This window comes from Lactuca virosa, chromosome 1, assembly GCF_052849685.1.
Source record: "Lactuca virosa cultivar CGN04683 chromosome 1, Lactuca_virosa_CGN04683_v6, whole genome shotgun sequence".
Lineage (NCBI taxonomy): Eukaryota > Viridiplantae > Streptophyta > Magnoliopsida > Asterales > Asteraceae > Lactuca > Lactuca virosa.
Genome location: NC_136426.1, coordinates 62,605,323 through 62,619,519, shown reverse-complemented (window position 1 = coordinate 62,619,519; position 14,197 = coordinate 62,605,323).

The following is a 14,197-nucleotide window of genomic DNA, read 5'->3' as shown; positions in this document are numbered from 1 at the left end:
TCCCTTAATTATAGCAAAAAACAACTTTTCAACCCCTACAACTTTGCAAAGTGAAACTTTTGTTTTTCTATAATTAATATTGCCAACTTGCAATACTTAAATAATAATCATGCTCCCACTAACATGATGATTATATCCATTCCAGCATAACATTTATGCTCCCACTAGCTTTGACACGTATTCAGAAATCAGCTAAACTTTTAGAAAAACAATACTTATTGACTTCCAAAGTTCATCTTTTCTAACACGATATGCTTCGATAAGTCTTTATTTAAGCGGGATAGCTACAGTAAAGTCCTAATATTTTGGAGAAAGTTTTAAAAAAGTCCTAAATTTTTTTTTGAATAAAAAGGCCCAGAAAACCGGATAAACCCTTCAATTTAGTCCCTTTTAACCTTTTCAGCAGGTCACCCATGCCACATGGCGTGTCAACTGGACATATGCTGATGTGGGGTGCTGACATGGCATGCCACGTCAGCAAGTTAATCTTCAATATGAAAAAGTTAATTTTTTTTTGGAAAAGGCGGTAGTGGCATTCGAACCCACACCCTTAAACACACAAACCAACCACCTTTCCACTAGGCTAGAAGACAACCTATGCATTTACTTCTCAAAGTTGATATATAATGTATAAAAGTATAAGCCTTTAATACATTTATTATTATTATTATTATTATTATTATTATTATATTTAAAAACGTAAAAACTTTTAAAATTTTGCAAAAATATATATTAAATATATAAACTTTTTTTTATTTATTAAATATATAAACTTAATTTTAATATTTTGCAAAAATATATTATTATTATTATTTTGCAAAAATATATTATTATTATTATTATTATTATTATTATTATTATTATTATTAAAAACATAAATAATTTTAATATTTTGTAAAAATATATATTAAATATATAAACTTAATTTTAATATTTTGCAAAAATATATATTAAAAAAATACGTAAAAAATATAAAAACAAATATGTAAAAAATTATGTTTATATATTTAAAATACATAAAGTACTATTTAAATATACTTAAAATATATATAATATTTAAAATACATAATTAAGTAAAAAATATATTTATACATTTAAAATACATAAAATATGTAAAAAAATATATAAAAATACTTAAAAAAAAATACATAAATTTGTAAAACAGTATATAAAAACGTAAAAAATAAGTTTATATATTTAATATATATTTTTACAAAATATTAAAATTATTTACGTTTTTAATAATAATAATAATAATAATAATAATAATAATAATAATAATAATAATAAATGTATTTAAGGCTTATGCTTTTAATACATTATATATCAACTTTGAGGAGGGAATAAATAAAATGCTTTCTAGCCTAATGGAAAGCTGGATGGTTTGTGTTTGAGAGGTTGTGGGTTCGATTCCCACCGCCTCCTTTTTCTCGAAAAATCAAAGTCTTATGCTTTTAATACGTTATATACCAAATTTGAGGATAAAATGCATAAACTGTGTTTTAGCCTGGTGGAAAGGTGGGTTGTTTATTTGTGAGAGGTTGTGGGTTCGAATCCCATTAGCATATTTTCCTTAAAAAATCCGATTTTTTCATATTCAAGATCAACTTATGCCACGTCAGCACCCCACATCAGCATATGTGCAGTTGGCATGCCATGTGGCATGGATGACCTGCTTAAAAGGTCAAAAGGGACTAAATTCAAGGAATTATCCGGTTTTCTGGGCTTTTCTATTCAAAAAAAAATTTGGGACTTTTTTAAAACTTTCTCCAAAATATTACGACTTTACTGTAGTTATCCCTTATTTAAGCTTCTCAAACTTATACACCTTCCCTTAGATAGCTCACATGTGTGTCTAAACTATTTTAGAACTTATATTACTAAGTCCAAATGTTCGGACCAATTGCCAAATCTCACAATTCGGACTATGAAGAGGGATGTCGTAAGCACAATCGAATTTGAGAATGCAATCTACACATTTGCTATCTTCTTAAAATCTTTCTTATGAAAGCGTTTCCTCACAATCATTTTCATGAAGGAGAGAAACCTTATGACACTTAGATTTTTATAGTGTATGTGTTCCTATCCATATGAATTGCCATAACCATAATCGAAAGATAATGTTTGTGACATATTCAAACTCTTATGGACAGAACTTGTTCACTCTTAATTTCTTGCCATCAAGGGTCCTACCATTGCTTCTAAGTTATTTAGCAGCTCACCTATGCCATTCAATGTACTTTCATTGAACAAGGTGTTTGCCTTTATGAAACCTATTGAGAAATCACAGAACTCATATGCATAATCAACTCAACTAGATTGGCACAGAAACAAGAATACGTCAACACGATAGGTTACAAACCTCAAGTCGTGTGCTAGTGATTAATAATAGGTTTACTCTTGATTTGTTCTTGAAACTTTTCAAGATCTTTAGACTCCCACTGACCTCTTGACATATAAGATTCTCTTGTCAAGAAACCATTTCTTGACAAACAAATATTCAAGAGTTAGTGCGGATTCTTATCAAGACAAACACTACACACAATTGGTGTTAGTTGGTCTTTGTCTTATCCAAGACATCACAATTTACCAATTTCAACCGTGCAAGAGTAAGAAAAACAATCTTCTATTTCACATTTGATGAGTGTGTTAGAACTTCTTAAGATGTGTCACTCAATTCACAATCTTAGAGTACGATTCTAAGACTTGATTTTGGAACGAAGTATGACTCGTTCTTTTGATTTAACCATTTCAACAATTTCCGATTCCTCTTCTTAGCCATACTTGTGCACTAAGATGTCCTTAGAGGATCAATTGTGATATGGTTCTTAATCATTAAGACGATCATAAAACACGATACAAAAGTACTCTCCCTTCTTCTTAGATTGGAGAAACTTTTATCTTTCTGCCTAATTGATTCTTCTTATTCGTTCTGCCATGCATTGAAACTTTTCAATGATTCAGAATTACACTTAATCTTGTAAGTATAACCACATTTACTAGACTTTTAGTAAATTATGACGAATAGTCTTATAGTTATTTGTGGTGGACTTGACTAGTGCACAACATTGTGTTATAGTCCTTTAGCCCTTCACTTGACTCACATACTTGTGTGATCAAGGAATTGGTCTTAATTTCCTAAGTACTAAGATTTCCATACATCACACAATACAAGTTGTATGATTCCAAGTTTCTATCCAATTGAAACTTGGGCGATGAGAATCTTTCCTTACTTAGAGAAATTTGACACTTCCATAAATAACATAACTAAGAATTGCATCCATTTATAGAAATACACAAACATCAATTTTTCACAACGATTTCATTGCAAGGATATATACCCAAAAAAAATTATTTTATTCATAAAGTAGCGGAAAACACGTCCTTACAATGCAAAATCAACTGAAAAACTATGTAATAAAATATTCCTAACTCTATCATAACTTCCTAAGCTCAAAATCTGATCTTCGAATCCATGCGATCGTGATCCATTTCTTCGTGATAAGACTCATCTTGCTCTTCCATCAAGCTTCCTCTCTTTTCTTTGATCCTGCAAAACATTCAAATGTAATCTTATCACATTATGTATTAAGAATCAATAAATAGGAACTTAATGGAGTTAGATAGTGGAATTTACCTGAAGTAGAGCCATACTTCTTGACTCTCCCATCTCTTAGATTCTTCAGGTCCTCTGGGCAGCTTCGTAGCCAACGCCCCTTCTCTTGGAAACAGAAACAGGTGGCTTCTCCTAGAGCGACCACGGAAGCATGGTTGGTTGAATTACCAGACAAATATGCTCCATTACTTTGCCAAATCATTTCTGATTCAGCAACAATAAGCATGTAAGTTAGGTCAATGAGGGTCGCGTCAAGATCCATCATATAATACTCTCTTATGAACTTATCATATGATTTAGGGAGTGACTGAAGAACCCAGTCTACAACCAACTTATTTGGAAAAGATGCACCCAACATTGTCAACCTATCGATGTGTGATTTCATCCCTAGGACGTGAGCACACACGGGCTTTCCATCTTCATGTTTCATCGCCAACAGGGCTTGAGTGAGCTTGAACTTTTCAAGGCTTTGAACTTGTGGGTTAGGGAGAACAATAGGAGAAGGTGGAGGAAGTGAAGCATGATTTCTTGTTCCTCGATCGAATCGTGGAATATCATCTTCATATGGAAGGCTTGTTCCACGGGATTTGGGAAGACCAGAGTTGTCATACTTTGTCATCTATAGAATAGGAGAAAATTCAAGTTAGTTGATTGATTGAGTCCTTAATAAAACACCCAAATGAGATATTAAGGCTAGGACCCAACACAACACTCTACAACTTGGGAGAGGGATGTCGTAACCCAAATTGCAGAACATTTGAAGGTAAGTGAATGACGATTCACTAATTTTTCCACCATGAAAAACGAAAGAGATTAAGTTTTAAATGTATTGAAAACTCCTAGATCCTTTGAGATTCATTGAACTTTTCAATGACATGTTTAAATCTCGATATGCCCCTCGATTTGTGACTGGGATGCCGAGGATCACAGAACAGGGTGTGAATAACCATGCAAACTTACACGGTGCCCCCAATGTTACAGTCACCTATTCGATGTGCCGGTTAACCACACACGCTCCACCGAACTATGAAAAACATCGAGTCACCCTTTGCTACCTTTGCTTAGAACCCATTTAGTATAACGTCTTCGCAAGGGTACAAAGTGTAATTTCATGGAATTGCATCAAATTCACTTTTGCCTAAAGTAACTAAGATTGGAAATTTTGTAAAATACATTTAGTTACTTCATTATACTTTTAATGGAAAGGGTTTTGCCCTATCCTACCCGTTCGGCTAACGACCCTCCACCAATCAAGGAAGCGGTGGGTGAGAGTGGACACCCATTAAACGACCATTTTATAGGCCATAACCTTATACCCCCCTTATAGATCGGCTTCGTGAATGAGGCCTACTAACGGTAAGACTAGCATTTTAAGTTATACATATATAATATTAGACTTTTAATGTTATATATAGTATGAGGTGTATTTTACACTTTTAAAATACTAGGTGGTTTAAACTATTAATAAATTATACCTATAATTCAATTAATCTTAAACCTTTTAATTCATGGATTTATTAATTCTCTTTTAATTACACTTGTAATTAACTTAATAAAACCATAAGGGTGTAATTTGAACTTTTCAAAACTAGGGTTTTAGAATTTAAAATTTCAAAACTAAACCTTTTAATCAAACAATTTAAATTCCAAAACTTGAGGACAAGTTTTGAAACTTTTCAAAACAATTAGTTTCAATTATTCAAATTTCAAAAACACTAGGGTTTTTAATCATATTTAAAATTTTCGAAAATTAAAACCTTTTAATTTTAAAATCTTAAATAATAAAACATTGATTTAATAATTATCCAAAACAAAACAATTAATTTGAATTATTAAATCTTGGAGGATTATCTATTAAATTAAACAATTAATTTAACCTAATCCCTTTATCCCCTAAAATTCGAAAATTTGGGATGGGATAATCCAAAAAATCCTTAATTACCATATTTAAACAATTAAGAGATAATTACAAGATATGGCATTATCCAAATCCCTAAAATTTAGGATCTTATCTTGGGGAAGGAGGCAATTTCGAAATCCTAGGGTTGGATAACCCTAGAATTCGAAATCTTGGAGGCTAAGGAAAGGATTTGGGAAACCCTAACCAAATTTCGAAATTTAGGGTTTATGAACCCTAATTTCGAAAATCATGCCTTTAGGGTTTATTGGCTATAAACCCTAATATATCAAATTCATACTTTTGTATAGAATCTAATTGAAAACAAAAACCAATGGCTCTGATACCACTGATGGGTTTTATACAAACAATCCTAAGTGTGCATGCAATCCTAGAGTTGGATCTATGTTTTCACTATTAGTTATACAACTTTATGAACACAAAAAGAAACCTGGCATGCTACTATTATTTTCGAAATCCACATAGAAGAATAGAATACATACCTTTTGTTGTTATATAGTAATAACAACTAGTTCCTTGAATCTCCTTAGCTTTGAAAGCAAGTACCACAAGTGTAGTACCTCTAATGGCTCACAAACACACCTTGAGTGAGAGGATGAATATGAGAGAGAGGAGGAAAGGTACTAAGCTCCAAAATTCGGCCCTAGTAGGGTTTTTTCCCAAGGGTTGGTCGAATTCTAGTGCCTTAGGGTGCTATTTATACTTGAGGCTAGCTAGGGTTTCAAGGTGGAAACCCTAATCCCTTAGCTTAGGGCCTAAGCCAGTCCATGGACTCCTTTCCTTAAGCCCTTGGACGAAAACTCCTAGATCCTTCTAGGATTTTCGTTCAAGCCTTAATAAAGGTGATCCAATAGCCCAAAGTCTCAACTATCAAATAATTACAAAACAGCCCCTGTACTTTTAATTAATTCCTTTAATCCCGAAATTAATTCCTAATTAATTTCTGATTAAATACTAATTAATAATATGATTCCAAATTAATATATTATTCATATAATATATTATCAAATCATATTTATACCCCAATTTATTATTCTTAACAATAAACCAGCCTCTCTCCTCAACAGTCATCCTGTCTAGTCATCAGTGTGAAGGCAACCCAAAAGGACCATGCTCACAATCGGATCAAGTACATACCAAAATAGTTGTGGACTTAGACACTAATCCAACAGTAATCACTAACTCACTAGTTTGTATTAGTTATTTAATTATTATTGTGACGTATAGGGTGCTCTACCACCTAACGCGCCTCGTGAGTGGTTTCCTGTGTTTTCTGATTTCAGCTGTGGGGATTTGTTGTCTCTGGACTTTCTTATGGTTTCCTATTCACTGTAGATCATGCTTCGAGTTCTACCACTGATCTCCACCACTTTCTGATGGAAGATTTGACTCCTCAAGTGATTCCTTCCAGGAATCCTCTTTAGTTCCTCCTTGATTCCTCTGTTGGTGGTTGTAGTGAAGTGGCTATTTCTATCTAGGTTGTTCGCGCAAGAATGGGAATGTCAAAGGAATCTTATGAGATTAAGTACATTTCTTCTGAAGTTATTAATGATCCAAACTGGGTCCTCCTATAGTCAAGCAGTGCATGCAAGCTGTATATAACCAAGATCAAATAGACCTTCGAATAGGTGATCCTACTCCAAAACCACAACCAAACAAGGAACAGGTAATAGAGCGAAGATCACCAATTCTAAGTCTATAAGATCCTAGTTATATATAACCCTGGAAGCATGCACTTCGTAACTATAGACCTGCTAGTAAAGGTCTTTTAGCTTTCATATAAGTTTGTTATAGTGCCTAAAATACTCCTATAGTATTTTATCTTTATGTTTGTTCTAGAGATCCTTTGTATATAGAGTTAGGTAAGTTTTATACTTGTTGCAACACCACCATCACTCCCAAACACATGTTGGTCGTATCTCAAATAAATATAGTTGATCAGGTTATATTTATTCCGGATATGATTACATAACTGCTTAGGTTTGACTGTAGTGTCCAACATCTAAATACTTTTGTTTGTTTTGTTCTTATTTGATCTTATTGTAATACTTGTTCTTAATATGTATGCTTGTTAGTATACTTCTCGTAAAATACTTATATTTTAAAAGTATACTTTTAGTCAGAGCACTTCGGCCCCATTGTATTTATAGTTGTATATCTTTTACTGGTTGATATACTTAGTTCACTATAAACAATGCTCTGATACCAATATGTCACACCCTCAAACTAGGACGGCGGAAACGTTCGGGGGCGGATGCCATCATGTATAGTATCACAACAATTGAATAATAGTAATCCAAGCAACAACAACCATTGTATTAATAGTATAACGTTTACATTGTTTTCGAATCATAAACAGCTGACTCCAAAAGTAAATAACAAGTAAAGACTTGAAGCTACTAAGCTCCATCTTCTTGAACCCCGAGCGTGTACCTGTCTACTAGTGCCCTGAGAATACAAGTGGGTTTTGAAAGAGTATCAGCATTAAGTTGGTGAGTTCATAAGCATTTTGTTTTAGAAAACTATTATGTGTTCTTTTGAAAAGTGCGCTGTGTTTCTCCATAAAATCTTATATTTTCTTATGTAATGAATGTTAAGTAAAAACAAATGGTTCTTACTAGTTCCTCCTACGAGTACTTAGTGTATACAAATCGTATACAATCCATATCGTAGAAACAATCGATTGTGTGGTTCTGCCTAAAGCCCACAACCAAACAAGGAACAGGAAATGAGGCGGAGTCACACATCCCACTGCAAGTCGGATCTTCAAGTATATAACCCTAAAGTATTCACTAGATACTTACAGATTCAACTGTATTGGTCCTTTGATATCTGTTGATACTGTTCCTCAAGAAAATCCAATATTTTCTTATGAAAAGCTTGATTAAACCCATTCCTTCTATAACTACTTAGTTCATACGAGTTATAGAAATCAAGATCGAACAGACAGTCGATTGGGTGATTCTGCCCTAAACCCACAACCAAACAAGGAACAGGGAATGAATCGGAAGTCACACATTCCACTGCATGTCAGAGGTTAATTTCGTATCACCCTGATGTATATACTAAGAAATCCCCTAGTTATTAACCCTGATGACTGATTGTTAAGTACATTATTTCGTGAACGAGTCGTTGTTTCCCCAGTGAGTTCTTATAACCATACTATGGATGATAAACATTACGACGTACTTCGAACGTCGTGAACTGAATGACATTTGTCACCCTAGGTTGACTGTAGCTAATAGTCAGGGTGCGGGATTGTCACTCCCGTATAGATCTATACACAAACTCACGCTCTCCCTCCAGGAGACTCTGGTTACAAGGGGTAGACTTCCTAGAAGACTTGTCTCACATTGTAGTTCTCTCAACGACTCCACGAATAATACTATGAAAACCCCTTTTTGTTTTATATATGAATCCTTATAAAAATAATACCTCTTATTCCAAAGTTCATAAGTTTGTTTCCTTGTTTGAAAATTGTACTTGTAACGTTTGTATCTTAACATGTTTTGGAAAACTGATTTCAAGTCTAGTAATAACGATGTTTATTATATTTAGTAGTTCTACGTTCGATGCTTGCTAATGATACGAAAATATAATAAACCAAATTATATTTTTAAAAACAAGATTTCTTGTGCTTTTACTTGTATCCCCCCCCCTAAAACATTAAAAAGCTTGTAAAATATGGGGGTATGAACTCACCGTTGGTTGCGTGTGCGTGCCGGACCACGATACTGGATATGATGACCCTCGAGTTTGTTGTACGCGGCACGTAACGGAATCCTAATAATAATTAAATACATCTTTGTATCTAAATTAGCGATTTTGTTAGATAAAAGTGTTAAAAAACACTTGCTTTCGGTTAAGGAATGTTACCGGGACTTGATTAAATCGGGAAAAGCGGGTTTTCAGCCACGAATCACGGTGAGAGGGAGCTTGCGGCCGTGAAGGGGGTTTACGGCCGTGAACTTTTTGCGGCCGTGAACAGCCCCTTGAAGGGTTTACGGCGGTAAACGGTGTTCTTGAAGGAATTATGAATCTTTGAAGGGTTTACGGCCGTGAACGGTTTGGGCCCTTGAAGGTTTGAAGATTTGAAGGGTGTACGGCCGTAAACTCAAGAACAAGTATGCTGGATTGGATAAAAACGCGTTTTAGATGCCTCACAACAACACCCAAATGTGTTTCTTGATGATTTTCGGAAAAAAAGAGGTATTTTGGTGTTTACGGTTGAGAGGTTAGAGAGAGAATGGGAGAGTTTTTGGCCATAAAAGTTCAAATGAAGGTGGGAGTACCGTATTTATAGGCTGGGTGTATGGTAGGTGGTGGGGGCGACCTGCCACCAGCCGTAAACGGGTGTACGGCCGTAAACAGGTTTACGGCCGTAAACATCACTCAGGCCGAAAACTTTTGATTTTTCAAAGAAAATTCGGGTTTTTCACGTGATTTTTGTTCCGACTCGTATATAAAATTCAATTATATAACTAAATGATTTTCCAAACCAAAGGAATTTGACGGAACTCAATAAAATTCAAATTTTTATTGACGGAATCGGACTAATATTGACGGAAAAAGATTCGGGTTGTCACAACAATTAACATAAAGATCATGAAATTAGGGAACACATAATTAATTAAATATATTTGAATTATAAACAATTTGATCTAGTAATTTCTTGTCAATGGTCATGACAATCAATCAAAGCATAACATGGATAACTAATACTCTCTAATAGAGTCAAAGTCAACAATTATTATTAACTAATCCTAGGATTTGATCAAATCTCTAGTCCTAATAGTTTAATGGTTATAAACTAATTAAGATTCAAGTTAATATAATTAGATTGGTCCTCTTAACTACACATAACTCAACAGAAGGCAATAAAAATCATAACTTTAACATGAAAGGTAAAGCGATCAATGTATTAACCAAACTCACATAATCCTACTAACAAAATCAAAACATATTAACGAGGGTTCATCTATATCTATCGAAAGTAAGGTTTTTACACCATATTCAGTAACTAAAGCAAAAAAACATCACCAAAAGATTGTTAGACTCGATCATCAAGCAAACCAAAGTGAAATCTCAATGCAAATAACGCTTGAATCTTTAAATCCTTCCTCCAATCAAATCTCTAGCTTCAAAATCAACCCCTAAAAGGGTTTTTGGACGTCAAAAACGATGTAAAACTTGCAGGTATAGGATACTAAAGATTGTACCATGATTAAGGTTAAAATGATCGTGCTTTTATATATTCTACGTCGCCACGACGTGGTAAAGGTCTCACCACGTCGTAGTGGTGGGTTTCCTTATTGCACACGATCACGTGAACCGACACATGGATTCTTTCAGGATTTTTGATTCACCACGTCGTGGTAATTCCCTTTCCAAGACGTGGGAACTAGAAATTTACATTGGGCACGAACACAAAAGTCATCCTAAATTTTTTATAGTTTTCAGAACATCTTGAATCTCCTTAATCGAAGTTACAAGTCATTAGATATGTCCAAACTACTGAAGAGATGTCAATTTGTCCAGTAACATCATTTTTTCTATTACATTGTCTTTTTCAGCTCTGTCCTCCTCTTTTTGCTCCCCAACTCCGATTTTAACTACAATTTAACATTTCAAAGCATAATAAGTATCATATTTCTTAAAATATAACATTTTAATCAAATATATTAAGAAAATGGGCTAAAATATATAGTAAAATAAGGTCATATCAATATGATGGAATATATGGTATACTGAGGAACTCACTAAGTTTTATGCTTAAAGTTGTGGATAAAATGTTTTGTAGGTGGTTCGTGAGAAGAGCTCGACAGGATTGTACACACGCATCAAAGATAATGATTTCCATTGTCCTGTAATTTAACTCTGATAACATTATTGTTTCAAACAAATGAATGTCACATATTGTTTTTAAGTTAAAGGTTTTAATTGGTTAACTTGTTTTCAAATGAAAAATCTCTTTGTAATTTTTAGGGCGTTACAAAAAACCTGGAAAATAACGTTTAAAACAGAAGAGGAATGTGCCATCCCGACACTAATTTTGGTTAAATATTTCCGCAACAGTTCTGATATTACGAATCCCACTGTGGTCACGTATTTGAAACATCGTGGTGAGACCTTCAGTCACAATGCTTTTCTAGGACATTATCGTTACCACGACGTGGTCACTACATTGCCATGACATGGTGAAGTTCATTGCCAATTTTGGTATTCTTTGCACAACATGCCTAATCCGTTTTCTTGATACATTTTTTGGCACTCTTCGTAGCAGTCTAGAGTCCAGTTGTCCAGCTAGTATTCGAGATGTCAACGCGAAACCACAATAATCTTTTCGATCTCGCCACTACTACCTCATGTGAGTCTGTTCTCTTTTCTCCCTTTTTAGCTTTAACGTGCTTTTATTTGTTTTATGCATACAATATGGGCATTATATGAAATAAGTATAGGGTAGGGGGTCGAAAAAGGATAACAAGCATGCTTGATTATATATATATATATATATATATATATATATATATATATATATATATATATATATATATATATATATATATATATATATATATATATATATATGCTAGATTGATAAAAAAATTGAAAATAGAGACTTGAAAAATGGTCTAAAGTAGAAGATCTAAAAAATTTAAAATTTTTGGTTTGATATTATTGTGTTAGAGTGTTGTGTGAGATAACTTGATGTGAATTCTAAGTTTTACATCCTGTACTAAAATATATCCAAGAAAATATGTGTAGTCATTTCACACTAGACTAATATTTTTAACCAATAAAGTTTTAGGTTAAGTTTCCAAGCTTAAGCATATGTTTTTCTTTCCGTTTTTTAGTTGAGAGAAAAAAAACAAGTTATGAAAAAAAGAAAAAAGAAATAAAAAAAATTGAAAAGAAAAAACAAATGAAAAAAAATGAAAAGAAAAAAAAGAGAAAATTTTGCTAGTGTTGTGTGAGATAACTTGATGCGAATTTTAAGATTTAATCGAGCTAATATGTTATAATATATTTGTGGCTTCCCACTTCTAGTGAAATCATGAGACAAAAATGCAAACTTGTGTAGTTTGAGGGATATAAAAAGTTTTGCATCGTATACCGAAATATATCCAGGAAAATATATGTAGTCATTGCATAGTAGGCTAATTTCTTTAACGAATAAAGTTTAAGATTAAGTTTCCAAGCTTAAGCATATGCTTTTCTTTTTTATTTTTAGTTTAGAGAAAAAAAGTGAGTTATGAAAAAAAGAGAACAAAAAATTGAAAAGATAAAAAGAAAAAAAAAGAGAGAAAAAGATGAAAAGAAGAAAAAAAATTGTCAAAAGTTGTCGAGAGAATAAGAGCTTGCCAAAGTATGCATATCATGAGAAGTGAAGAAATAAGACAAATTGCCAAAAACCAAAGGCTTAGTAAGTCAAGTTGTATTTTTATTTCTAGGTTATTTTCGTATGTATGCTTGGAAATTTAATATAAATACATTGAGGTTAAGAAAAATTTTCGAGGATGTATTCAAAGGGATATATGTCACACCCCCAGCTGGCGGCGGAAACACCGGGTGGTGTAACGTCATTCCTTGTATCATAGTTATCAAATATATATTGAACAGTACAAAAGAATTATTATAAACTACGTACCTTTATTGATAATAGAAGGTTATATTATTCCATCTTATCAAGTTCCTGAAAACACATGCGTTTTGAAAATACGTCAACATAAAGTTGGTGAGTTCACAGGTTTTGACTATGAGTAAAAATAATACTCTTTCCGAGTTCAAAAAGTATAGAATATAGTTCGAAAATATTATTCTGACTCATACTTGTTTCTATATAGTATATATAGATCCTAGGTATAATGGTTTACTTAGTAGTATACCTATAAGTTTCATATACTATGCATATAGGTGTTTGTATTTCCATACAAACAAAGGTTGCTACGTATAAATCTTATTTCAATTCTATACGAGTAAAAACCGCTACATATAACTCTATTTGAATTCTATACGAGTAAAAACTGCTACGTATAAATCTATTTCAATTCTATACGAGTATGTAGTATAGGTATAGTTGTCTACTTAATGACTAAGTAGTATAACTACAAGTTCCTTGTACTTAGAGTATAAGTGTTTGGGAAACTTATACTTAACATTCATACTTGTATATCGACAAAGTATAATGCTTCTAAAGTTGTGCTACCATGAGTCTGTAACCGCAGTTATATGACTTAGTTTCAAACTTCTGGTTATTGTTACAGGGATCATACCTTGTAGTAGTTTCTGCACGCTTCATCGACGTCGGAAGGTAGTAAATTAGGCAAGTTCGTCACCCCCAAACCGTTGGGTTGTAGCTAGCAACCACATGTGGGTTTGTCAACCCGCATAGATCTATAGTCCACCGCAAAACCAATTGGGTTGTAGCCAACAACCATGGATGGGGCGTTAACCCACATAGATCTATACACAACTTCCTCGCTCACATGAGGTTAGCGGTTACAGGTCAGACGATTTTCCCTAAGATTTCCAATCTTAGTTGATGAATAAGGTAGCTCATGTAGACTTGTCGAGTTCCGTTAGTTCTAGTAGTAAAAACATATTCGTTGCTAAAACCCTAACTTATTTAGACTATACTTTAAGCATTACTCCTAGTATTTATA